This window comes from Cuculus canorus, chromosome 1 (genome assembly GCF_017976375.1).
Source record: "Cuculus canorus isolate bCucCan1 chromosome 1, bCucCan1.pri, whole genome shotgun sequence".
NCBI lineage: Eukaryota > Metazoa > Chordata > Aves > Cuculiformes > Cuculidae > Cuculus > Cuculus canorus.
In genome coordinates, this window is record NC_071401.1 from 163,701,697 (window position 1) to 163,728,980 (window position 27,284).

Sequence of the window (27,284 nt, forward strand, 5' to 3'; positions counted from 1 at the left end):
AGCAGTAATTAACTGCTGTGAGAAAACACACGCAACTCTAGTATTTCCTGCTTAAATTGTTATTTTCCTGGGCTAGCAAAAGTTAGAGATGATCTATGTTGGCATACCTGCATGACTTCTGAGTCAGTGTGCTCAGAGAAAGGTTGACTAAGCTGAAGCTGGAGTGCTTAAGATCAAACATTTCTGGACGAAGGGGCTGTGGGACAGCCTTGGTACCAACTCCAAGGAGGCTGAGCCACTGGGAAAGTAGATATCCAGCTGGGTAAGGGCAAGGAGAAAGAGAGCTGCAGGCCAGTCAGCCTGGGGAAAGCTGACTTGTATTTAGGCCAAACATCACAAATATTGAACCTAGCAGCAAATGCCTGATAAATGTCCAGGTCAGCCCACTTCAATGGAACACTTTCTTTTAAAAGTTATACATAAAGTTGGTCTACTACAGGCACGTAAACTCAAAACTAGGAAGCTCAGTAATATTTTTGTTACAGAAGTAGATGGGATTGTTACATGACGGAAGCCCCATTTGCTGAATTGGTTGTATCAGACCAGTTGTTAAAATGATGCAACTATTAGGAATGTAGAAGACAAAAAGAGAAGCATGAATATGAAAGAGAAAGTAATAGTTTATTTACAAATATTTCATATGTACTGCAATAAACAAAGAATCAAAACAAAACTAGGTACACAGTGCATTCAAACAGCAATATATTCTTGAAAATGTGAAATGAGACTTGCTTTGTGAAAAATCTAAGTTCTTCGATCTTCTAATTTTGTTGATGTATTTTTCCTTAACACGATTAATTATGGTCTATAATCCATGCACAAGCATCACAAGACTGAGATTTAATTATTTCTGCTTATGAAGAGGGTTTATATATAGGGTTTGCCTCTGGAGTCATTAAAAACTACTGGTAGTTTTGATAAAAATTTCCTCAGAATAAGGAGAAAAATTTGGGTCTAAAAAGGGTTAAATCAAATCCATTACTATCTGTAGGTATATTACAGATATATAACTACTATTTTTCCTGCCAATACTATATTGCAGTAACTAAACCATGTTTTATAAAGCTGTAAGGACTAATTAAGCTTTTACTATTTTTAATTGGATAAGCTCAGTATAAATAAAAACATTTCAAGATCAAATTATACCACCTTTTTTGTAAGTGTTGTAATTGGTTAGCTAGCTAATGTATAGTAGAAAGTTGAGCAGTCTAAGAGAAAAAGATTAGATGAATTTATAAGTAAAATTCAGGAATGGTAGATTATTTCTTACAACTCCCCCAAAGCTCCAGCTATAGGGAAGAACAAACCTGTGTATTAGACCATGCTAAAGTGTGGGCCTGTGTTGGTCTAAACATACCTGTAGCAAGACTTTGGCAATGTTATAGCTAGTTACGGCAATATTTTTATCTGGGCTATTGGAAGGAGGGTGAACGTGTTATGTACTGGCTAGTCCCATATTTTCCTCCTTCCTCAAAATGCGATAGTAAAAGTTGATACATTCTTATTTAAATCCCAATCCTGATATTTGCTATGCATGGATTCACAACTGTATTCATGCACAATAAATTCAGGATTAGAATTAGAATGTGTAATTTTTCATTTCTAATCCTGTTATTTCTGGTTATCCATGGTAATTACACTTCTGTTAGCCACTTAGTATTAGACATGCTTTTCATTTAATTGGACACTGCCAACTCCTTTAGGCCTATAGAGGACTTTGAATTCAGTTCCTGTGGTTGTAATGTGATTGGATTTATTCATGTAATTCTACCACTTAAAACAATCATCCAACTTAATTTTAATAAACTTACAAGGCATGTTCTACTTACAAAAGATACCAAGCAAGCCTGACATCCCTTGATTTACTCAACTCTTTGATTATATACATGTACATGAAGGTGATGTTCAAAGACATGTTTTATATGCTAAAACTACAAATAAATCCTAACAAAGTAATGAATCATATTTCAAAATTTGTTTGATAGCCTTTTCTTACATTTTTTTTTACTGAGCTATTTTTAATCACAAGATATAGATTTCTGAAAAAGTTATATAGGTATAACCATATCAAGGAAAAAAAAAACTTCTATTCAAATTCGGCTTTTTCAGTTTTTTTTTTCTTTCTTTTTTTTTTTTTAAACAATTATGGGCTAAAACATGGCAACAAAATTTAAAGCCAAAGAGTAGATGTATAGACAATCTGCTACACCAGGTAGCTCTGGAAACAGGATCATTTATATGGACAATATTCAGTGTGGCTTTACCTATTTGAAATAAAATTTCCTTCCAGTTTGATACCATATTTTTTAAAAAACCTGTTAGGTATTAGATACAAGGTATTACTCCATGATGCTAGATTATGCCACATCACTGTGCCCTACTGTGCTTCTAAATTTAGATGCTTACACTGTCTCTCTAATATACCTTAGAATTGACTGTCTCCTAGCTATTTATCTCTTCTATTGCTTTTCTAAAGCTCAGGCTCTAGAGGCGACTGTATTTTTTCCCAGCATCTGCTGATTCTGAGGGCGATATGAAACATAGCTCTAAGTCCATCCAGAGAATGAGAACATATTCTTTGATAAGTCTTTGTTCATCCTCAATATCATCAACAAAAGATATATCTTCTTTCCAGAAAACTGGAAAGGGACTTTAAAACCAGGACTGCTGCAGTTCTTTCTCTGCTCTGGATTCTGCCATTCTGCTTCATGTCCCCAAGAGAGCCTATACAGAGGGGCATTTTATCTCAGACCTTTTCCTCTGTGCTTTTCTACAAGGAAAATTCCTTGTCTATGACTAACCAAGACGTCATAAACAAATTTAAAGTTCCTTGGTAGTTTTTCCTAAGGAATCTGTCACAACACATAGTGGGTAAAGGCAGTCCCTTAATATAAGTTTCACCAAAAGCTTGAAAAGAAAAAAACTTTATCAGTTGTTTTAAATGTGGTACAGAATGAGGATCACATTTTATAAAATGGTTTTATAGACTTAAAGGATTGATAGTATCTTAATTACACAGGATTATTTATATCACTGACTTTGCAAGCAGCCATTAATAATTAATAGCACTAGTATTGTGCTATTATGACCATGTGATACTTCAGTTTCAGAGGATACATTGCTGTCATCTTGCTTACACAATGGTTAACCTATAATATAAAATGTTACTTTTTAAAAAAAAAAAGAAAATAAACAAACAAAAACCCAACAACTACTTCAAATGATGTAAAAACTCGATAAAAACTCAATAAAAATTTCAGAATGATGTTGCTATTAAGACAAGAATAAGGTAAAATTGTTCTCTTAAGGATTAATTACTGCAGAGTATTCTATGTTTATTCTGTTCATACCATAACGGATTCTTAAAGCTGACACTCCCTGTGGCAGTTGCACAGCTTACCAAACTGAAATTTAAAATATCAGGCTGTCACGTGGGGTCATAGCTGTCCCACCTTGTTACCTACAGAATTTGTTGGGAAAAAAAAATTCAAATAAATATATATTAAAATAAATTTTATTGGTCAAACTTTCTAAGATACTGCATGAAGTGACATGCTCCCAATGAAATATATCAGATGAGACATGTCCAGATATAGCTGATGAACTAACCGTGAATATGGTGAAAGATGAAAAATGTCACATAGCAAGGAATAAAAATGTGATCCACACTCCTAACTTTACTTCAATTTCATTGATAGCTGTTTATGCAACATATCTTAAAATAAAGAACTTCATTTGCAATCCAACTTATAAAGTATCCTTATACAGCCTCTGTCCTGTAGGATTTGATCAGACTGGGCGATTTGGTATTTCACACCGCCCCTACAGTTTATCTGTGATGCAGCTTTGATAGGAGTCTTAGGCAGATGACAAGCTTTGCCTTCCCAGAGGAAATTTGCCAAATCCCACCACTTCATTATCCTTAAAACCATGAAGCATCCTAAAGAGTTTTAGCAGACTGATCCTTCTGACATTTTCTTAAGACATACAAGAAATACCACTTCATATGTCAAATGACTTCTGGTTAAATGCGATACCGAGACTTCATTTCTTTGGTTTTGCTACCTATGTTTCAAAAGAAATACAAACAGTCCAAGAAAACAAAAACCCATTACTATTTCTATTGCACTAATTTCTTTCATGCATACATAATATGGTGTGCTCTCAGAAAATTATGCAAAGAGAAAAAGGAGGACAGTATTTTAAATTTTGAGTAGCATTTCAAAAGCAAAAAATGGCTTGTGAGGCTGACTTTAATTTGAATGTAAAGGGTTTATTTCTCAAAAACAGAACACAGCGCAATCCACAAGTTCTCTTTAGCAGGTATTTAGATTTTATTTGGACAGACTTCTATTTTCATTAAATATGATGGTATTTAAAGGCCAAATATGAAGATAAAGACACAGTTTTCTTCATACCATTGAAGTAGGTTGTTATATTTGTAAAAGAAAAAGCACACTTTAATCATAAACTGCAAGGAGTCTACAGGTATTTCAAAGTAAAGCCTTATTCATCAGGAAAAACAACAGTTCCTCAACAGCCAACTCAACTGTCTTTCTCTTGACTCCAGGGGAAAAGTTCCCCAAAAGTCACAAAATCAGAGTATCAGAGAGAGTAATTCAGGGCTACAAGGTTTTTTTTGGCCCTGTCATCAGTCTTTCCCTCCCTCTCGTTCTCATTTGGATGGATATCTACTCACAACAGATCCACTAATTGTACCTTTGGTGCTTGTACATAGAGGGGAAATGCCTCAGGATGGCTAATTGCAAGTTGTTTCTAAATGAAAACTGAGACATTTAAAGCAACAGAGAAAGTCGTGTGGTCAATGACCTTAACTCCTTTTCAATTACATCATCAATGTAAATATATCAGATGATCAAGGGATAGAAAAAAGGGCATTTTTACCCCATTTTACACCTGCAGAATGAAGGAAAAGGAAAGTGAAGTAAATTGCCTGAGTCTGTATGAGAAGTTTGTAACAGATTTCCAAGATTGCAGCTCAGTGGTTCAATTTCACTGACTCATGACATAGTAATGTTTGAGAAAAACCTGAAGTTTTACCCTTTACTTAAGACAGATTTGATGCTTTCTCCAAAATATAGAACATTGTATTGTCCAATCTCCCTCAGTTTAATTTGTGCGCATATTACAGCTGAGATCAGAAGTAGCAGCAGCAGCCAGAAACTTCATACTCTGTGTTGGGACACACAGCTCCAGATCTCAGTAGTAAATTGAGAGTAAGTAATCACCTAATATAACAATAGCATGGCCTGACACTTGTCCCAGCAAAATGCTGCCTCCATTTGAGGCCATCCTCAAGGAGTGCAAAAGACCATTTTTTAAAAAAACTATTGCAATAATAGCTTCTCTGGATGACTGAAAGACTGAAGGAGTAAACGAAATAACATTCAGGCTTTGGACAAACAGGAAGACCTGATCTTGCATACAAACTAATTTTTTCCATTCGGGCTGCTTAAGTGTAGTAAAAAATCCAGAGTGGCTAATGGTGATTTTTCCATAAACATAACCAAGTTTTAGTTTGAGTCATAGAATCATAGAATCCATTGGTTGGAAAAGACCGTTGAGATCATCAAGTCGAACCATACCTGTCCACTGCTAAATCATATCCCTAGGCATTTCATCTACCCATCTTTTAAATACCTCCAGGGATGATGACTCAACCTCCTCCCTGGGCAGCCTCTGCCAGTGTCTGATCATCCTTTCAGTGAAGAAGTTTATTCTGATGTCTAATCTGAACCTCCCTTGGCACAGCTTGAGGCCATTCCCTCTCGTCCTATTACTTGTCACTTGCGCAAAGAGACCAAAACTGACTTTACCATAACCTCCTTTCAGGTAGCTGTGGAAAGTGGTAAGGTCTCCCCTCAGACTTCTCTTTTCTAGGCTAAACACCCCCGGTTCCCTCAGTTGCTTCTCATAAGACTTGTTGTCCAGTCCTTTCACCAGCTTTATTGCCTTTCTCTGGACATGATCAAGGACCTCACTGTCAATAAAACTTCTGGCTAAACATATGGTGCCAAAGTATTCTCCTGGCTAAAAACTCTAACATTCCCATGCCCTTTCATGTTGAGACTCCACTGATAATATTGCCTTAGATAAATCTAAAGAGAAGACCCCTTCCAAAGTATCAGTTCTCAGGAAAGTATGTCAATAAGTGTAGTAGAAAAAATCAGTAAGGTGAATAAAAAAAGTTCAAGGAGATCTTGATTGCTTTGTGTTATGACCCCCTAATGCCCTTTACCTGGATTGCAACACTTTGTACTTTTTTCCTCAACACAAACCTTAGTGAAATTAACACAGTGAAAAACTTTAGACTTGAGAGAAACTGGTGAATCTTTTTTCCTTCTACAAGATTCAAAGTGTTCTCACAGTTCAATGAGTTTATTTTTCTAATTTTTTTTTATTTTTAAATTACTAGTCTGGAAATAAGCAATAAATTAATTTTTTTCATGCCTAGATTAAAATACAAAAGCATGATCAAAGCTCAGATTAAATTTTTTAGTGATTATTCTGGGCAGCTTTGTTGCACGTGATGAATCATGTGAAAAAAAAAAAACATTTGGTGGTATGCTTTCAAACTTCCCATGTAAATGTTGGAGAGCTTTTTACTGCTTAAACCAAAGTACTTGTTCACAGAATTTGGACTATAAAAACAATCTATTGAAAAAAAGGTCTATCTTATTTCATGTATTATTAATGTTGCCCTATTTTTAAAGTCAGCCATACTAGGCCAGGACTAAGACATGTTTTCTGTGTACAATTATAAGTATATATTTTAATATAATGAAAAAAAATTTCTTAACACTACAGTTAAATATATTTTGAAGACTCACCCAAATAAGGAAAATACAGTATATAAAGATAAAATATGCACAAGTCAGTTATAGACACAGGAAAAAAGAAAAATATGTAGACCTTCTGGGTCATTAATCTAAAATAGTTCCCATTACATAGCCAAAGTGCTGCAGGAAACCGGACATAATTTCTGAGCAGGAAAGAAGGGCAAGAGAGATATTCAGTAGTCAGAAGAATGTCATGGACTTGTTCTATAGTCCTATATTGTTATTAAATGAATTATGAAATTAAATTGGGACTTTGGACTTTGCTTTCTGGGTGAGAGGCGATAAAAAGCCTATAATTTAATATTTTGTTTCATATTTATGGTATACAAAACACCAAAACTCTCTCATCGCTCCTGGATCACAAAGGCCCCCTAAGGAGAAGTAACCTAGTCTGTTCTTAAGACAAGCTTCAGAGAGGGGAAAAAATGACAGCTGAAATCAATAGAAAATATTTTAGATTTCTCATAAAAGATGACAGGCTTTTTTAAATTCCGCATATTGCTGTGTACACTGTCCTTTATGTAATACTATCTGTGGCAGTCATTATCTTATATATATGACCGTGACTTTTGTTTTACTTTCTTTTTTTTGCTGTCCATAGGACGCCATCCTTTGGCAGAGTGATAGTGAAAGTTGGAATCTGGATACCCTGGATCCATGCCAACTACAGTTTCTGTCTTTTCTCCTAACAATAGTCTGCTTTTATATATATATATAAATATTGCTTATTTCCAAGAACTATAAATAGCAGGACAATGGAATTTTTTTAACGGAAATGTATTATAGAAATGAAGAAACAAAATTGTATATTATTCGTGGACCTACGCAGCAATGGTCTTTGTCAGTCAAGTTATCTCATACATTTTATAAATTAGATACAGTACTGCCATCAAGTTCCAGCATTTCTAAGACTGGAACCCTTAAAGTTTTATAATCTTTAAATAGAAAGATACTGACACCACAATATAATATGTATTTTCATTAAAAGCACAATGATACTATATACTTTAACGTGCATTTGAAGAAAATGCAATAAATAATTCATAGGATACTAAATCATGACATATATTGATATGGCTTCATATAAAAAATTATATTAAAAATATTCAGAAGCAGGTGTAAGGAAGTAATTTATCTTATACATTTCCATCAGCTTTCCTATGGAGCAGTATTTTTTTGTGCAATATGTCCCCTACACAGTGAGTAAACTCCACAAAAGTGACAAAGCTTCGAAAACACTGACAATCTCAACAAGAGGTGACAACCTTTATCATTAATCCTTCCTTTGAGAGATGGAAAAGGTCAGCTCACAAGTAGTTCATTCGGAATACTTGCAACAGAGCTACCCTTACATTGTAGGTGGTAAAATTGTTATTATTATTACCACAGCAGGACTTGGAATGGAAATGCTCTTTCTACCTCATAAAGCACAAAAAAATTTAGGCTGTGAAGGAAGCTTAAATTCATAAAGTGTTTTAACCTTCTATCTTGTAAAAAAATTATGCAAAATTCTAGTTTTTCTTAAGGAAATCAGCACATAGGGTAGGGAGAAGCAGGAAAAGAGGAGAGGGAAAATAAAGAGAATCTCATTCTTTCTTGTAACTGCTCTGAATAAAGAAAGAGAAAAACAAACAATAGCTGATATGAAACAAGATTTAATTTGTGTTTAATCAGCAAGTTGAGAAGCACAGAGTTCCATCTGTTCTGCTAGGGACTGCAATAAATATATACTGCAATAAAAACTGTGTCTTGCAGTTGTAGGTCTACAAACAAAATCATTCTCCTCCAATACCTGCTTTGCAAGAGCAGATGAGTATTTTGTTTTGGAGCCCCCACTCTCCAGCACTACTTTTTTCTACAAAACCATTTCTTTAAATGTTTTCAAAACTAGATTAACAAAAGTGATTTACCTGCAGGCTTGGGAAAAATCCTAGATGATGACACTGATCAATTCATCTTTTATCTAATGGCATGCTCAGAAGAAATCTTTCGCCTACAGCTTTAATGCATGAAATATTTGATATTGTGGCAGATCCTGTTCAATTTTTAACAACTTTTATGATGCCTAGTTTTTATATGGAAGTAACTGCATTTGTGAGCTAAGGAGTGTCACAGTTACAGATCTCGCTACCTGAGAGAAACAGAAACCCTGACGCGAGGCTTCAAGTGCTGCCAAAGACAGAGATTGTATTTTGACCAACAAGATACCCTGCACTTCCTTCTGTCTTTTATGGGATTCTGGCAGTTTTGGCTTTAAGCAAGGGAGATTTGGAGCCAACTGATATTTGGAAAGATAAATTCCAAAGAATTCTTTTGACAATAAGTTGTCTTTTCTGTCCCTCTGGAAGTCATCCTTGGCTAACGGACCGTGGCACCTTCTGCATCAAACAGTCAACAAGCAGATCCTAAAAAATTCCATTCAGAGCAGCTCACTTGAAATGCATGACTTCTAAAATGCCTGAAATATTGAGAAAAGGTTCAACATGAATAACAACAACACAAAAAAAGCTGAAGTATGTATTTTCTTATCTAAAGAATTACTAGGCCTGTATAATGTCTGACTTCGAAAATCTGAGGTCAGTGTAGTATTTTACTCTGTGATAGTCACTGACCAGTTCTCTTTCTCTTTCTAGATAGTACGTCCCTAACTTTTTTACTAGTTTGTTGTTCCTAGATTCAGTAGAAATCCTTAGACTCCGCAGTTATCCAGAGTTTGTTTCTCTAGAAAACAGTAATTTTTTCCTAGACGTGGTTAAATACTTCCCAGACAGTTGCTTATCCACAGCCATTTCATTTGTTTGCTACAAACCACCTAACTACACTACTCGAGAGCCAAATCATTAAAGATTTCAAGAACTTAGCACATCCACACATATATCACCCCACTACTCAGGTCATAGTGTTCATAAGCTGCTATGGAGTAGTATTATGACCATCAGAGACGGCTTGAAGTAGTGTAAAAAGCTGCAGTTCTTTGGTCTTTCTACTTCTCCTTAAGGAGAAACTTACTTTTCAGAGCCAGAGGACAAAATGAAAGTTGCCTCTCAATCTGTTATGCCTGATTTATGCTTTTACTTGGATGCACGCTTTTATTTGATGGATGCACTTGTGGAATTTACTATCTTCTTCCTATGATGGATTTCAGTATGAAATCAAATAGGATGCAGAAAAGACCAAGTTGGTATAGATTTTAACTTTCAGCCATACTGCATGGGAAAATCTACAATTAGTTTCATACACACACTTTAATAAGAGAGATAATCAAACAACTCCTTTTATAGAATTTGTTCATAAGATCATTACTGGAATTTTGCAGAAATATCCTTCTTTATCACTTTATAAAAGTGAAAAATTCCATTGAATTTCAGCAAGAATATGTTTAAATTTTGCTCTTACAAACCTGAGTGTATTACTTCAACCAAGGAGAAGGTTTTCGCTTTAACTAGAGTTGATGTCTGATGTCAAGATTAGACAAAATATACAAAATTTGAACAGGTTTTCCCTTAAACTCTCTGACTTTTTTAAATCAACCTCTATAGTTCCTCTGTTTTTATCAAAAAATGGTCATATAGCATTTAAAGTAGCTGACAATTTTAATATATGGTTCTTATAAAGTATAGTGGACTATTATTTCTTAAAACAAGATTGATCTATTGATATGTAAATTTTGACATAATTCTTTTGTTTTGCTCTGTCCCTCAATTCTTGACAGATAGAACTATATCAAAACTATTTTGAACATTAAACAGACAGAAATATCCTTCAGCAGTATAAGCAAAGTAAACATATCATAGAGAGAGCATTCAAATTTGGAAGCATAGAAAATTCTGCTACAAATGTGAGTAAACAGTATTTTTAGATGTGTTGTTAAAAGAAAGATTTATCTAAAAACCCAAACTGCATTTATTCATCCCTGAAATCTCTAGTCTTATGACGGTTATATACATAACATTTGACATAAAAATCAGTGAATGTTGTTTATTTCCATAACACAAAGTCACTATATCACGGTCTCTAAAATAATGCTAGACAAGAAAGGATCAAACAGTCACATCGAATCTTGCTGTCAGCTTATCTTTATCCATTTTTCAGAAGGTGATTGGAACATACATTCTTCATATTCGATTTGTTTTCCTCCAAGTAAGTACCCAGTGAACACACACACACTAAGTTTTCATCAATAAATTTTCAAAATGTAAAACTATGAGCTATGTTTTAAAAAAACCAAAAAATATTCACTCTTAAGCCTCTGGACACTGCACATAAGTTCTATTTGACCAAATATCAGCCCATAAAAAATTGAAGATAATCATCCTCAACTCTCAAGTCTTAGAAACAGATACTATTACAGTAGTTTCTGTTTGCACAGAATGCAGAAAGAGCCTGCTGGAATTGCAAGTAATGTTAGGAGTCTAGGTAGAGCTTCACAGTACAGGTATAGAATATCAAGAGAGATGAACCTTCCCCTGAAAGTAAAGGTGAAACTTTTATATTGAAAAGATGAGTCCTCAGCGGACCCCGAAACACAGAAAATGGAAGGAATCTAGGTTTCCCTTGACTTCTAAACCAAACTTGTTTCTGAAAAGAGAAAAAGTAGAATTGTGCCTTCACTTAGCAAAAGAAATGTCCTAGCTGTGCCCCAACATTTAGAAAATTGTATATATAATCTAAATTACTTTGACACATCACACACAAAGACTCACATATATGTAAATAAAACAATGATTGCAAGAAACCTGCTTGCTTTCTCTTGGACAGATAAATTCACAGCTCAGTTTTCTCAAGAATCAAAAAACTTAGTTTAGGAAAAATATCCAGAGCTGTTAATTACACCTTGTCAGGAAGTAACATAACACTATTATTTGGAAGAAATGAAGTGGAAGAAAACAATGTGTTTGATTTTCCAATTTTACACTGGTTTCATGCAAAAGTGAGGTGAAAAATCAGAGATAACATGCCTGACTTTCCCAAATACACTGAACATATGGAATGAAAACATTTTTATTATTCCTTTAAGAGATTATACCTTGCAGTCATACCATACTGTGTACTCAACTGCTATCCAAATGTATATTTTTGTCATGTTTAATAAGATGTTAAAAGAACTGTAACTATACCATAACTGTAAGTGGAATAAAAGGAGACTAAATGATGATGAAGCAGCTGGTACACAGAATGAGTGGGACTTAAATTTGAAAATATCCATATCCTTTTTTATGTGTGAGATATGCAATCCAATTTTATGATTTGGATCTCAAACACTGCAGCTGCCATAGGAAAGCTTCCAGCATATTCTTCAGCCACACTATGAGTCCTTCTTATTTAAGCTTCTCAAGATCCAAATTAATGCTCATTGTCTCCTTGGTAAAATCATGTAATAAATACAATTAGTGCCTCTTTAAATTCTTTCTCCTACAAGAATCAGTGATCTTCGTTAGACCTAACTCTAGCCCTTTGCTCAGTTGCAGAGATGTAGGAGATCTGCTATGTTTCCATTTGCTGAACAGGGAATTATCAGGGATTATTTTGTAAATGCTGACTTGCCAAAAGCAAATTCCTTTGGTCTTGACATATTTATGGAGAGAACTGTATTAGCCAACATACCTCATTCCCTTGTTTTAGCTACCTTTGGAGAAAAAGATAAGCTAGATGTGATTTTCATGTCTTACAAGTGCTTGAGTGTATATGCAATCCAAATTTTCTGTCACTTAATTGTGTATTTACACTTAGATTCAATGGCATTCCTACGTTTTTAGTGAAAGCTTTGAGCCAAAATGAGGGACATGCCAATATCTCCTTGTGCATCTGGTCCTTGGCTCCTCACCTCACAGCTCTGAAATCATTCTTCGTTGAAGAAACAACTAACAGACTTTTTTTCCTGAAACTGAAATAAACTATTCAAAAGCAGTTATCTGACATTTGGCATTCTATGAATGAATCCCTGAGAGGAAATATGTTCCTACTTTATGCTGACTTTCCCCAGAGTCCTTAAGGCTAGGAGTCTCCAAGAGGTAAAAGTCTTAAGGTGAAGTTTGCTTCACTCAGATAACAAATGGGAATAATGAGAAACAATTGCCTGCACTGTTCATTCTTTCCTGGAGGAATGGAGGTAAACACTCTTTTTGCTCACCAGTTTTCTGTACAGCCCTAACTATGGCATTCTGAAAGCAGTCAAAAGGTTGAGGAATAAAAAAAAAACCTTCTACTTACAGAGCTCCTGACTAGTCATACAAAAAACTAGTCCTGAGATATGCAAGTATTTCATATACCTCATATTCAACATATGACTCTATCATATTAGGAAGTTCAGCATGCAAGGCTAAACCCCTATCCTGAACTGTATTCAAGTGACTTCAGTTGCAACTCCACCAGGACATCCAAATTTTACTAGTGTATTATTCTACTCAGAGGCCATATAATAAGCCCTTAGCTGATTGCACCTATGCAAAGCAAGATGACATTGCCATACCCTCAAATTTGTCTGGAAAATCACAAAACTTTTTATGAATACTGTCAGTAATTAAATAACACTCAAGACCACATCTAAGTGGTGTGTGACATCTAATGACGGCTACATAGGTGTAAGAACTCATTCTTTCTCAGAGATATTTTTAAACTCTGACTGCTGAAATCCCTCAAAATTGCAAAAAACACCCCTACTCTTAAGAATTCTTGCAGTGCTCCAAAGATTTATGATGTCCTGCCATTTGTATCAGCTTCCAAAGTGCTATTTTTCCATAAGGAAATATAGACAGACTTATGTATACACACACACATATTGAAATTCATGTATATGTATTTATTTAATATATAATTACTGAGGAAAAAAATTCAAGTGAAAAAGTAACTGCTATAAGAAAAAGAAAATAAGAAAAGTACTGCTATAAGAAATAATTCTCAAGAGCATTTCTCAAATTTTACAGGGTAAAGCTTTATCAAGGCATTTCAGAATAAATGTCAGAAAAGAAATAAATCTTCTGTAGTACCAACTAATAAACATGCTGGAAGTACTGATCTACTTCCTGTGATTTACCTTACAATACAAAATATGTATTATTTTAAAAAGTCAGTGCTCCTGAAGTCATAAAAGGATTAGATTACCATTGACCTAGAAACTGCTCCAAAACACTTGTGTTGAAGTTTTGTAACATCATTACAGCACTTCAGGGAGAAAAGAAAAATCCAAACAAAAGATAAGTCCTGCAATGGCAGCAGGAAATATTTGAAAGCAGCAATGTTTGACTATGCTACTAAACACAGTGACTGTACAAACTGAGCTACAGGTACACCTGCAAGCAGCACTTCTCTAAAGAAAGACGAAAATCTTCTCTGAGAGGAAATAATAATCTGCCTGATTTCAGTTCACTTGACATATTATTTGTAGCACAAGCTAGACAGATAGCAAATTTACATGGCAGACAAGATTTTGTCCTGTGAAGATACACAGGTCCTTATAGTCATAGATGAGGGATAACTCCCCTGAAAGCAATGGTCTGTCATACAGAGAAGGGAGCATTATACTCTTTTATTTTTTTTTGGAGAGGTAGTATAGCAATTGATTTTACAATAGAAATGGAGTGCTAACTCTCCCTTTAAATTTTTATCTTAAAAGACTGACAAATAAGAACATGAGTCTTCCCACGTGCATTTCTTTTGAATTTATGAATTTTCTTTTCTCCTTAAATGATTACAATAGACTGGACATACTATTGCTCTAGTAAAGCCCACCACTATTACTCTACAGACAGAGTCACAGACCACAGTGGAGTCCCCATTATGTAATTTGGTTATTCTGATTGACTAGAAGAGTGAAAACTGCTCTTTAGCCACAAAGTATTAGTGGCTTGAAACAATTCAATCACATTCCTTTTAGTTTAGAGATAAGAATTGACCAAAAGATGCAACAACTAGTGCTACTACTGCCTGTTTTCAGGGTTGTGCCATCACATTTCTTTAGCACAGTTTTTAAACAAAAGATGCCTATGCCCATAAATAAGAGCACTGTGGGTCCAAGGTTGATGAGAAAAGTTCTCGGTATATTCCAATGGACATCACTGAGACTCAAACAAGATGAGCAGCTGCTGTTAAAAGACTTCAATGCACATCAGATTTCTCTGTTAATACAGGAAAGCAAAGAGCTGATGCAACTTACAGCATAATGTAGGCTAAAGGAGCTAATGTTTTTTTTTTTTCTTTCATTTTTCCACTTCTAGCAATCACATTTAAAAATTCTTACAGATAAGTATTACATTTCAGTAGAAGACACCTACATTAAAATGGAAGGGCATTTAAAGTTAGATAATCTAATGAAATTCTCCACTTGTTGAATAAAAAAGATTGACTAGTCTCTCAGTTGTTGTTTTGCAATGACTTGAGATTAAATTTGACATTAATACATCACCGATACTTTCATGCTTCCAGAGGACTAAGCTTCTCTCTATAAATAGTCTATGAATATTAAAAAATCACATGTAATGGAAGAAGAGTTGGTTTCAGAGACCTGTTATGCATTTCCTCACAAGCCAAACATGAGAGAGAGGATGCAACTTGTCCTGAACCTCAAATATCCAAAGGAGTTGTACTGCTTAAAATAGGGAAATAAGATGCAGTCTATGAAGTGTTGCCATATATCACTGTTCCTGGAAGAGTAATAACTGAAGTGAGGAACTGTGAGAAACTTTCAACAATAAGTTTCTTCTATTGTTGGTTGCTTTTTTGGGGGGGTTGTGTTGGTTTTTTTTTTTTTTTTTTTTACCTTATTATCCTTGCTGATTTAGTCTGAGCTTATAAATGTAATTCTGCATAAAGGCTATTTTGTCTATATGCTGTCTAATCCCCCAAATCACGCTTGACCATGACTGTACAATAACACTTGTCCAAAAGTGTGTAGCTTTAAACTGTAACTTGAAATTATTAGAAGTTTATTTGAAGACAATGCCCTGTAAGAGAGCAGGCTAAAAATTACAGTTATCTGGGAACTTTACAACGAAGTTATATAACAGAAAACAATAAAAGTAATGAAGATTAATAAAAACTACAAGAAGAATCCAGTTAAAGGTATCTTTAACAGGTAGCAAAAACATACTATACATTTAATACGTAAACAGCCAATGAACGTTACAGTTCTAGTCCACTGTCATCGTCAGGAGCTCTAATTGAACAAACGCGAAAGGTGCTGTACATAACACAATGTTCTGCTGGGTCTGAAATGCTGGTAGTGAGAGGGGGGAAAGTGAAATGCAGTGAAAAATATGTATTTTTGCCTTGCCAGGAGAAAACAAATATTCATTTATTTGAAATACTGCTAGATTCATTTACTACACAAAACCTGAATGAATTAAGGAGCTTGATCAAGGAATATTTTTGTGTCAGTTTGTATTTATTTATTTTAGAGAGCCACTGAAAGGTAAGACCACATTTCCAAAACTTCTTTGTCTGGAAAAGTGGAATCAGTGCCAGTGAGCAGTGAATACTGACAAAACTGAGACTCATTATTAACTTCAGATTTGACTTGTGTAATAGCAGAACTCGGCAAAAGTGAGAGTTCCTTCAGGGTATGTACAAACTGGGACAGGCTTTCATATTATTTGTGGGAAGTACTGCCTGCCTTCTAGTCACAAAAGGTGTGCTGTGTAGGGTAGAGCACAGTATTGGACAAAAAGATATTTGTTTCTACTGCATTCAGTGGCAGCTATATTCTACATATTATTCACTGAGTGACCCTTATAGAAAAAAAAAGAACACACTAGGAAATATCTCAACGTAACTTATATATTTTGGTTTCTTACTATTCAAATAGATGCAACAACAAATAGTGATTTCTGAAAGAGAGCAAAAAAAAGTACTAAACATGATATACTATGGTAAATGCCAAATGCAATTAAGTTCTAACTGAAAATCATGACTGATGATTCCAATATTACTTTGATTAAATCAGGATAGCTATTCCACTGCTTGCCAGAAATCCAAGAAGCAATTCAAAGAATTACTCCTCCACAGTGAACCCATTACAGCTTCCCATCATACCTCCAGGAATTCTAATAAATCTCTTAAAAATTATATCAGTAAGGAAGTTTCATGTGTGCTCATAAAGATACTGTGTTTAAAAACAGAAGTAAAAAATAATGTTTCCTAGTGGGCTGTCCATGTAGAATTGACACAGTCTTTAGTTTAATGGAAAACTTCTAGTTTAGTGTTTGTGTTCCCTACTGCCCTGTTTTCTTTCTTGGCTCCTTGATTAATAGTTTCGTTAAATGCATTGACTTCCATACCATTACCTGAAATTTAACAAAAGTACCCCAAACAAACAACAAACTATGACTGATCATCTCTGTGAGGTTGTTCCAAAACTGCTCATTCTTTCTTCATTCCCTTACATTTACATGAGCTGTGTTAGTTTTATATCCAAGAACTGTGATGGTGATTGCTACACCAGCTGAAAGGAAAGATGATTGTTTCTTCTGGTACTAAACTGGAAGCTGATGGAGAATTCTATATTCAGTTTTCATATACCGCTTTGGTTTATTCAAACTTAGAAATCTTTTGGTGTCTCTTACTGGCCATCTGAAAATACATGGACAACCTCAAGCAAGCTATCCTCCATCTGAGTGTAACAGACTCACTACTGTCATTAGTTCTTCATTCAAAGCACAAATGTTGATGTGTACAGCTTGACTTCAAGCAATAGATGTGTGTATGCGTGTGGTTAGTGTAAGTGACTAATTTCATTCTTTTGCTGAGCACAGATTAGCACATATTTAGCTTATGCTCCACTGTTTATTACATTGCTAGCCATGCCATCCAAGGCTTCAGGCCAACAGAGGCCGTATAGACTTTAAAAGTTTATAAGATACATCAAACATGTCTGCTCAACCCATCTGGAATTCAGGTTTCCAGCTACATGAAACAGAAACTCCATTATTTACCTGAAAGGATGTTCTGTCTGCCTACTACTAATATAAAAGTATGGTAAAGAAAAGAGTTTTCTATAATTTTATGTCAAAAAATCTTTTTCTTTATCAAAACTGTACTTTAATACTTTTTTGTTTGCTCAGAAATGTAACCTCCTAATAATAATTTTCTCTACATAATATGTATTTCGGTAAAAGTCCTAGGAAAATAATAAAACACACTACAATAGCATGCCTTGAAAAGACTCATCTGAAATGACTCAATGTAGTCCCCACCAATATAATTATATTGATGAAGACTATCTTGACACAAGGTAGACTTTTTTTTCTGGAGTCCTTCAGAGGAATATGCTCTCCCATAACATGATTTGGGACTCACAGAACTTGACCCTTACTGTGAAATGCTGCTTATCCAAACCTGCCCTTAGAGAAATCAAGTCTACATTAGTGTTTTTGTTTGCATCAGGAGATCTGAAACAAATTTCCCCATTGTGTCAGCTTGCTTTGATTTGCATCATAAATTGATTTCAGAGTTCCTGAACTGGATCCCTCCTGGATGAAATGAAATTTTGAAAGATGATCTCTGAGAGTGCATCTGCTTACCATCTGTTCATGAACATTGACCCAATGAGACCTAAATAAATCCATTCCAAAATAACCCACCTGGCCCCCAAGCATGGATTACAGACACTGGATTCTCCTCTTTTGCTCTAGAGATTAACTTTTGTTTTGCCAGAGTACTTACTAATAGATACATAAATGCAGGAATCCAGATAGCATCTTCCCTTGCATCTCACTTAGTCTTATAGCACAAGCGTATCTCCACTTATGATCGCACCCTCAGTGCATTTTCAGTGCCACTGGCATCTCCTCACCAATCTAGCTTTGCTCAGCACCAACACTTTTATGGTTGATCGTGTAGACAAAGTATCTACTGTGCCATCAACATGTATGCAATATTACAATAATTAATCTTAAAAAAAATTATCTCATACTTTGTTTAGACCTGTCACTAGAAATAACACATTTCATAGGAACAAGCACATTTAGTCATATGAAACTGGAAACTGTATAATTCCTTGAGTGAAAAAATATAAACAGATCACTTAAATTTCCATGAATCAGTAGTTCTAATGCTTTCAGTAGAAATACAGAATCCATATTTTTCTTATTTGTTTACATATTTGAGTGAATCACAATATCAATAAAATTATGTCAGCTGTCATTTCAAAATGTTCCTAACATCATTGTCCTCCATAAATGTTATGTTAAGCATAACTGCCAACTGAATAATGAAGTAGACAGGAACAGATGAGTCAAAATGATTTATTTTTAATTGAAATCATTATGAAGAAGTTTAGCATTAAAAATCTTGTGTATATTGAAAATTTCAAAATGAAAATACAAACTATGCATAGATAGTATTGGAATATTTACTTTAGTGTTTCTATCACAGTAATTTCCCAGAAAGAGGCATGTCTATAGGCATGTCTATGTCTATTCCTCAGCAAAATATTGATTCACATCTCAACTTGTCTAAATACATGCATTTCTTGCTTGCCTGCAATCATAGGACAGTTCAACATGCCCAGTATTTTACATTGTCTTCATCTGCTTTTTTTCATTGCTCCTAAAACAGATGTAAGAAAAAGAAAAACTTTGCAGGTAGATCAACCACCTGCTGATGTTGTTTATAATGAAGACTGCATGAGTAAATGCTACATGGATAACATGCAAGAAACAGATCCTTACAACTTTATGAACTATATGCGAAAAAATCTGTGAGTACAAAATGCTGTATATAAAATAAAGTGAATATTATGATATCTAGCAATTATACTAATTCCACTTACCTATTTTTTTCCAAGTCTAATAAGCTGCTTCTATGCAACTGTATCTTTCTCTAGACAACACCTTTCCCCAAATGGAAAACTTTTTTATTAAGTGTTGATATACGGTATTTCCAGCTCTTGAAGGATATTTAATTAGTGTAGGGTAATTTCTGCTATCTCACTTGATACAGCTTGCATTCTGTTAAGAGAATGGACCAACCAATATCAAGCTAACACACATTATTGTGTAATAATCCTTACTATTCTTATTATTCTGGAAAATGCTAGTACATTTCTTCCCTAGTTTTATTTTCTATGCAAATTATGATAAAAGAAGCCTGGCTTCAGAATCCAACAGTGAAGGAACATCTGAAAATGAGCCAGAAACATGGTTTCCAGCTATGATTCAGAAACTGTACCATGATCCTATTTCTGGAACAGGAGGAAAGCACTCCTATTGCTATTCCTCCTACTGGTACCTTGCTTTATTGGTTACATTCACTCAGCTGCAAAAGATATGGAAGCTATATTTTAGCCCCAGTGCTTCTGGCAGAAAAAGGGAAGGTACTTGCTAACTCTTTATAACGTTACTTTGCAAAGTAGAATCAGCACATTCTCAGTTACAGGAATTCTGCAGAGGAAAGGTGCATTGGTGGCTCTGCTTGGTTACTGTTCAAATTAAATATGAAAAAATGCTATCACATGGACAAAATATTACATAAATATTGACTTAAGACACAAAGCCTTTAAGGTTTTTCTGTTTTCTGTGTGTATTTTAAGGTCCTGTAGTCTTTGCTTATTCTAATAATTTATTTTTTTTGGGAGGGAGGTAGTGGTGGTGTAAACAACATAGTTTTCTAAGTCTCCACAATTGAAAAATACTATAGACAGAATCCTTCCATGCTTGATTATTTTCTTAACTGCTTTTTGGAAAGCATGTACTTGTGTGTGTGCATATGTTTAGCTTTGTCTTCCGGATTTTGGGGAGAAGGATTAGTTTTTCTGATTTCCACTACCAAATTCATGGTAATTAGGCTTATCCTAGAACCATAACCTTTTGCATCTCTTCCTTAAGCTATCTGTACTTCTACCCAGAGGAGGATGCAAATATATGTATAGATCAAAACAGTCAGTTAATATTCAGTCAAGTCACCAGTTCACAGCATGCAGAACAACATATTCATAAAAGCTATCAGACCGTTTTATTGACTGGCTGGGAAAAAAAACTATGGAAAATGAGGCCATGCAGCGCCACTGATTTTTTAGCAGGAAGAGGGTGTATGGTGGCAGTTGGGGCAACTCTCAGCATGATTCCAGCTAAAAATCAGAAGCTAACCAGGAAACAAGTAGCTTTACAAAGATAGCCCCTTTGTCACGGGTGTGGACAGGATTGCTGATGCTGAGGACATACTATCTTTCATGAGCTCTGATGGCCACAAATCGCAATTTTCTGGCACAACACAAATAGGCAAAAAATCCCCTTGGTCAAACAAAATTGTTCCTCTAGATACTTACGGCACATCATATTAAACACTTCATATCACAGTTTAAAGGCTTTTTAGCTGAACACTTAGACAATATTCTAATTTTCCCATCAGCCTGAATAGTTCTATTCCATATTGGAGTCCAAGTGCCATATTGTCACCAGCTTGGCAAGATCATTAAATCTGCTAATTGTCAGTATGGCTGGGCTGATTAACAAATGCTCATGGTCGCCTCAATTTTACAAAAATAAAGAAATAAATGAAAAATTAACAGCACTACGAGATGAAACTTATTGAAAGTTTATTTGCTATAACATGTTTTAATGTAAAAAATAGTAAAATATTTCTCCTTCAAAATATTATAATTGTTTGAACACAGAAAACATTGATATTTTGAGGTACATTCAGATTAACACTGCATTAAAACATCTGTATTTGAGCAGTAAAGTTTTAAGTTTGTTCCTCACAAACAGGTAATAAAAATACACATCACAGAGTAGTAATAGTAAATAAGAATAAATAACACTCACTTGAAAAGTAAGACCAGCTTCTATTGTAATTTGTCTTTTATTTCTGAGTAAAAGAGCCTGTAACAATGTTCTTCAAATTATTACTCTGAAATTCCTAAATTTCAAAATTATCTAAAACCCACTTATACAGCTATAAATATTTCCAAGCTATTTGCAATGGTAATCACTTTATTATTGTGTCCTGCCTTTGACACTGCTCAGTATTTTTCATGATTTTTTTTTGGCTACAGGGTAGAGTATTGGTCCAGCATTACTATTTTCTGTCACTGTCAACATGTCAGAAGTCTTTAAAAACACCTCACCAACAGCCTTTCTGCTACTGTTGTTATTTATATTCACTAAGACAGCTTTCAAACCTTCTGAAGTCTACAACCCACATGAGCTGTACCACAGCATTTTGCACACAAAATCAATTATTCCGTTGACTCCTCTTATAGTTGGCTTTTTAGTGCTGTTTACCACCAGCTTGCTATCGACTTGCATCTCTCAGAAAGAACACGCCTCTAGTACTTTCACCTTATGTTTGCAAAAAAGAGTACCACATCAATTCATTAAGAAAAGAAAAATCTTTATTTAGCTAAAACTAAGGAACAAAACCCATGCCTGGCAGAGGGTTGCTGGAAGGAGCTGCCCACACGTTTAGCCAGCTGAATGGTTTGAGATAAGACCAGACTCCAAAGTTCTTATGTGGACCTGGTGACACAGCATTGAAAGTATGCACAAATTTTTGGTCCCATTCTGCATGTTGTATATGGTATGTCTTCCACACATGCAATTAAGTCTGTGTTGAGTAGGAATAGAGTCAAGAAATACATATTTCACAAGAATTTTGTAGTGGTATGAGTGATCAGGTCAAATACAAGATGACTAATACCCCAACTCCATCACCAAAAAATATATTTTCTTCAGAGAATTGGAGATTTGTGCAAAGAAACTCAAAAGCTGTTGTCTTTGATATTAAATTATATTGCACAGAAATATGCATGGCAACAAAATAGAAAAAATTAGATGTTATGGCCTACTAATCAGAGTAGCATAACACACCTGTCCAAAGCATAATCTAACAATAAATGTGTGTTAATAAATGCAATTATAAATTTTAACAAGATACTTTCTCTTGTAAGAAAGGCTTTTTTTCTTCATTTATTTTTTCTATATAAGAAGATACAGAAAAGAAAAAGGATTACTGAAACCCTAATAGTATAAGACAAAATAAACTATTAGTTCTGTGTAAGTATACAGTTCATTTAAACTATTATTATAGGAATTAACAGGAAAATTAATGAGTGTATCTAGTATATACTTCTTTTCCAACACAGCTCAAAGTACATTCCCTAGCAGAAAGTAACATTTTTGTTTCCATTCTTTTGTTAATGTGCTATTACTGCATTGTAACATTTAGCTGCTAAGAAATAAAAAACAGTAGTAATCAGTATCATGGTGATAGATATGTTTTATATATAGAAATGTTTCACAGTTTCCCAGTAACCCAGTTTCAAACCTTCGATCAGCAATGCATTTTTAGTAGTTCATAGTGTATTTCCATTTTCATGTCATATAAATATTTTAGGATTTCTCTGCAGGTCTTATAAGAAAGTAATTTTATTTCTTTATAGACCTTCCAATCATTAGATAACTCTAAAAAATTGCTATAACTTCCCAGGGTTTCAGAAAAGATCAGCAGTACTCATTAGCAAAAGGGAGTATACTCTAGCTGTCCTGAGTTTATAAATCACAAATCTCATCTGACTTTAAATCGACTAGTATTGCTTCCAAGTATTTGAAAGTTTGTGTTTAACATACGTGGAAACACTACAATACCACCAATTTTAAAGCTAAAGCTACATCTGGATCCATAAGACTCCATGTGCTGACAAAAGTTGACTGTGCTTGTTTCTCTACTACATGTACCCAGCTGCTAAATCCCGCCCATTGTCAACTACTTTTAGCCCTTAATTAGGTCTATGCTTAGATCTGTGCTTTAGATGTGTGCCTAGCTTAATAAATGAAAGTTACAAGAGTTAAAAGTACTGTACTCAGAAATATTTCAGTATTTTTTCTTTAGGAAAGATGCTGAAACAAAAAAAGTTTCTTGCCATTTCAAATTCGGTTGAAACGGATGTTGTGTATAATGTGAAGATACCTGGAATGTTTAGAAGTTAGTAATTAGTATTCTAAGTTAGTATTCACATGTATTAGTGCAGACAACTGATTTAAGAAAACAAAAAAAAATTACTGGATATGATAAACACCAACATAAATTTAAGTTGGTTTAAATTATAAAAGCAGTATTACACAACTTTAAATAATGCAATCTGAAGTTTCAAAATTAAGTTGCTTTGTGCTATACATTAATAAATAAGGAACTCTCCACAATTTCTCCATAAAACCAGCTTGATCAAAAAAAAAAATCTTTGCAGTGCACTTATGTTTTCCATTTCATAACCAATAAAAATATCTCCTTTTGGATCCTAACATTTCAACCTGTATCATTATTTTACACAAATAAATACTAAATACAGTGATATGCAAGACCAACCACAGAGCAAGGAAATGTTACCGCTTGGACTTTGATGTTTGCAATGTTCATGAAAGATACATGCTTACTGTGGCACTGCCAGCAGACTGATTTATCCACACAGAGTAACAAAAATATTATATTTTTATCAGGCTTGAAGACAAAAAGAAAGAAAATCACAGCTTTCTGTTATATCGTTGCAGAAGTCTGCCAAGTTTGGCACAAGCAAATCAAGATGAAACAGAGATATTCAAGTACACTAAATTCTGGTATTGCCTTGATTAGCACAAAACTTCACTCTTATCATAGTAGCATTACTCATCCTTTCATACAGTATATAATTTCTTTATATGACCTCCTCTCACAGAGTTTTCTTTTTTAATTGCTTTAATTAAGCATAGTCTAGGGATCAAAGCTTAAGCTTCCTTTAATTATAGCAGGTGGTTCAGCAACTATTTTGAATCAAATCATGCTTTTAACATTTGCAGAATTTCAGGACAGATTTCCTGAGCAGAAGAAAGGCACTAGGAATTTCATAGCTTCTAGACAGTTGCAGATACCAAAGTAATTTTCAAATTGAAAACTTTTTATGAACACTAGACATCGTGAAGACCAAAGAAGCTAAAAAAGCTGCAACGAAGTGGAATAGATTGATGCACTGAGATGAACGGGATGAGGTTCAACAAGGCCAAGTGTCCCATCCTGCACTTGGGACAAAACAAGCCCATGCAGCGCCGCAGGCTTGGGGAAGAGTGGCCAGAAAGCTGCCTGGGAGAGAAGGACCCTGGGGCTTTGGTTGACAGCTGACCGAACATGAGCCAGCAATGTGCCCAGGGGGCGAAGAAGGCCAATGGTGTCTTAGCCTGTATCAGAAAGAGCATTGCCAGCAGGATGAGAGAAGTGATTCTGCCCCTGTACTCAGCACTGGTGAGACTGAATCTCAAATACTGTGTTCAGTTTTGGACCCCTCACTACAAGAAAAACAATGATGTCCTGGAGCAAATCCAGATGATGTTCACCAAAAAATTGGTGAAGGGGCTGGAGGACAAGCCCTATGAGGAGCAGCTGAGGGAACTGGGGTTGTTTAACTTAGAGGAGAGAAGGCTGAGGGGAGACCTTGTCACTGTCTACAACTACCGGAAAGGAGGTTGTGGCAAAGTGCCACAAGTGCCCAAGTGATAGGTCATAGGGAGAGAGGGAATGTCCTCAAGTTGTGTCGGGGGAGGTTCAGATTAGGCACCAGGAAACATTTCTTCACTGAAAGCGTAATCAGGCACTGACACAAGCTGCCCAGGAAGGTGGTTCAATCACCATCCCTGGAGGTATTTAAAAGATGAGTGGATGAAATGTTCAGGGATGTGCTCTGCTAGATGCATCCCTGGATGGCTAGCTGGATTCCTTGGCTTGTAGAGCCCAATTCAATCTCATTTCAATGAATATCAATGAAATGCCAATAACAAAGTTACAACTTGCATTCATGCTTTGTGCTTCCTTCTGTACCATTTTTGTTTCTGAAAGAATGAATATGTCTTGGTTTTGAATCAATGTACAGTTAATCCAACTGCTTTGTCATTACATCAACGTACAATTGATTCAGTAGCTTAATCACTCATTACCCTCCTTCAGTCAGAGTGCAGGCCCTCATCTCACAATTTTAGTATTTATTCCATTTTAAACATGCTAGAACATTGGTTTTGCTAAAATTATTTTCACACATTTAGGTTAAATACCAGTACATACCAAATTAAGAACTAGTTAAGCTGTCCCATAACTTTGCAAGCTATTTAAATGAAAGAGATTCTGTGCTGCAGAGACCACAGCGTAACATATATAAACAATAGAACAAATAGGAAAGCAAAAAGTGAAAGTGGTTTAAAACAACTCAAGAAAATTAACAAAAGTCACATGAAGTCTTTAGTGATTATTATGTTCATAAGCAAGGACTGAAGTAACTCAAGAGGGAAAGAGAAGGTACTGCAAATACAGTGATCAAAAGCCAGGAAGCAAGGAGTGACAATGGAAGCCAAGGCAAGAAGTGGAAAGTTGCTTCACACATCTTTCATTATACTGCACATATGTAAACAAATAAACAGAAAAAAATAATTAAAGGTATCCATCACAGAAAAATATAGGCTTTCTTTTTTATCTTTTTTTTTTTAATTTTGCAGGGATTCTTGCAGCACTCATAACACCAAGCTGTTCTTGAACACAAACACAGACTGTCCTGAATTAGCAGCTTTACACTCCAAGGTAATTCAACACTGCTCATTAAGGTATCCAGAGCACAATAGGATATTTGGTTGTACTTCCCTTTTATTTACTGTCCTCTCAGTTTAAAAATCAGTGGAAGAAATAATTTCTAAAAGAGAACTTTTGTATGTGACATAATATCTATAGTAATCACAGAGATTGCTAGTAGCAACAATATATAGTGTAAAGAATTATATACTTGATTATCAGTGCTTACTTTCATAAATTATTACATAATAAAATATTCATTTGGTATTACAACCAAGCATGCTAATTTTAGTGACTTTTTCAGCTCAAGACACTCAGAAAAAATATCTGACATCAGGAACTATGTTTAAGAGCATAGCTACAGGACGCTGTACAGAATATTTAGATGTCAGTGTGTGAAAAAAAGTAGTCATGCTGTAGAGGAACAGGCCTGGGGCATTCATGTCTCTGAATCACTGCCAGGATCAGCAGATAGTCACTGTTAGGACAATGTCACTCTTTCTGCACAGCCCTCAACTATTATTTGACACCACTGTAAGAAGGGCAAGACGGTACAATTAAAAACAATGGATTAAAAGAAGACAAGAATGAAATACAGTTATTGGATCCAAAGCATGGGGCGCTTGTATTTTGTGAAAGAATTTTGCCATGCATCTTGTGATCAACTTCTAATTGCCTCAGACTGTTTGCTCGGGTAGACTACATAGGATTTATTACACATTAAAGACATCACTCTACAAAAGCATAAAGTAACCAAAAAGACAAAACTGTTATACAATCAGGAATGGGAAGGTTATTTAAATCCTAACTGTGTCAGAGGCTGAACTGAGAAACCTATTACCACTTTAAGTAGTGGAGTGTTTGAATTGCCCTGCAGGGCCAGAGTGCTATAACAAGCAGCAGGGGAAGGGG

General features: G+C 35.0%; 1 protein-coding gene across 10 annotated transcripts in view; it reads right to left on the minus strand.

Annotated features, from left to right (window-relative positions):
* PPFIA2 (PTPRF interacting protein alpha 2) overlaps positions 1–27,284 on the minus strand; it is a 321,457-nt gene that overhangs the window by 198,830 nt on the left and 95,343 nt on the right. The gene's annotated exons all lie outside the window — the stretch shown is intronic.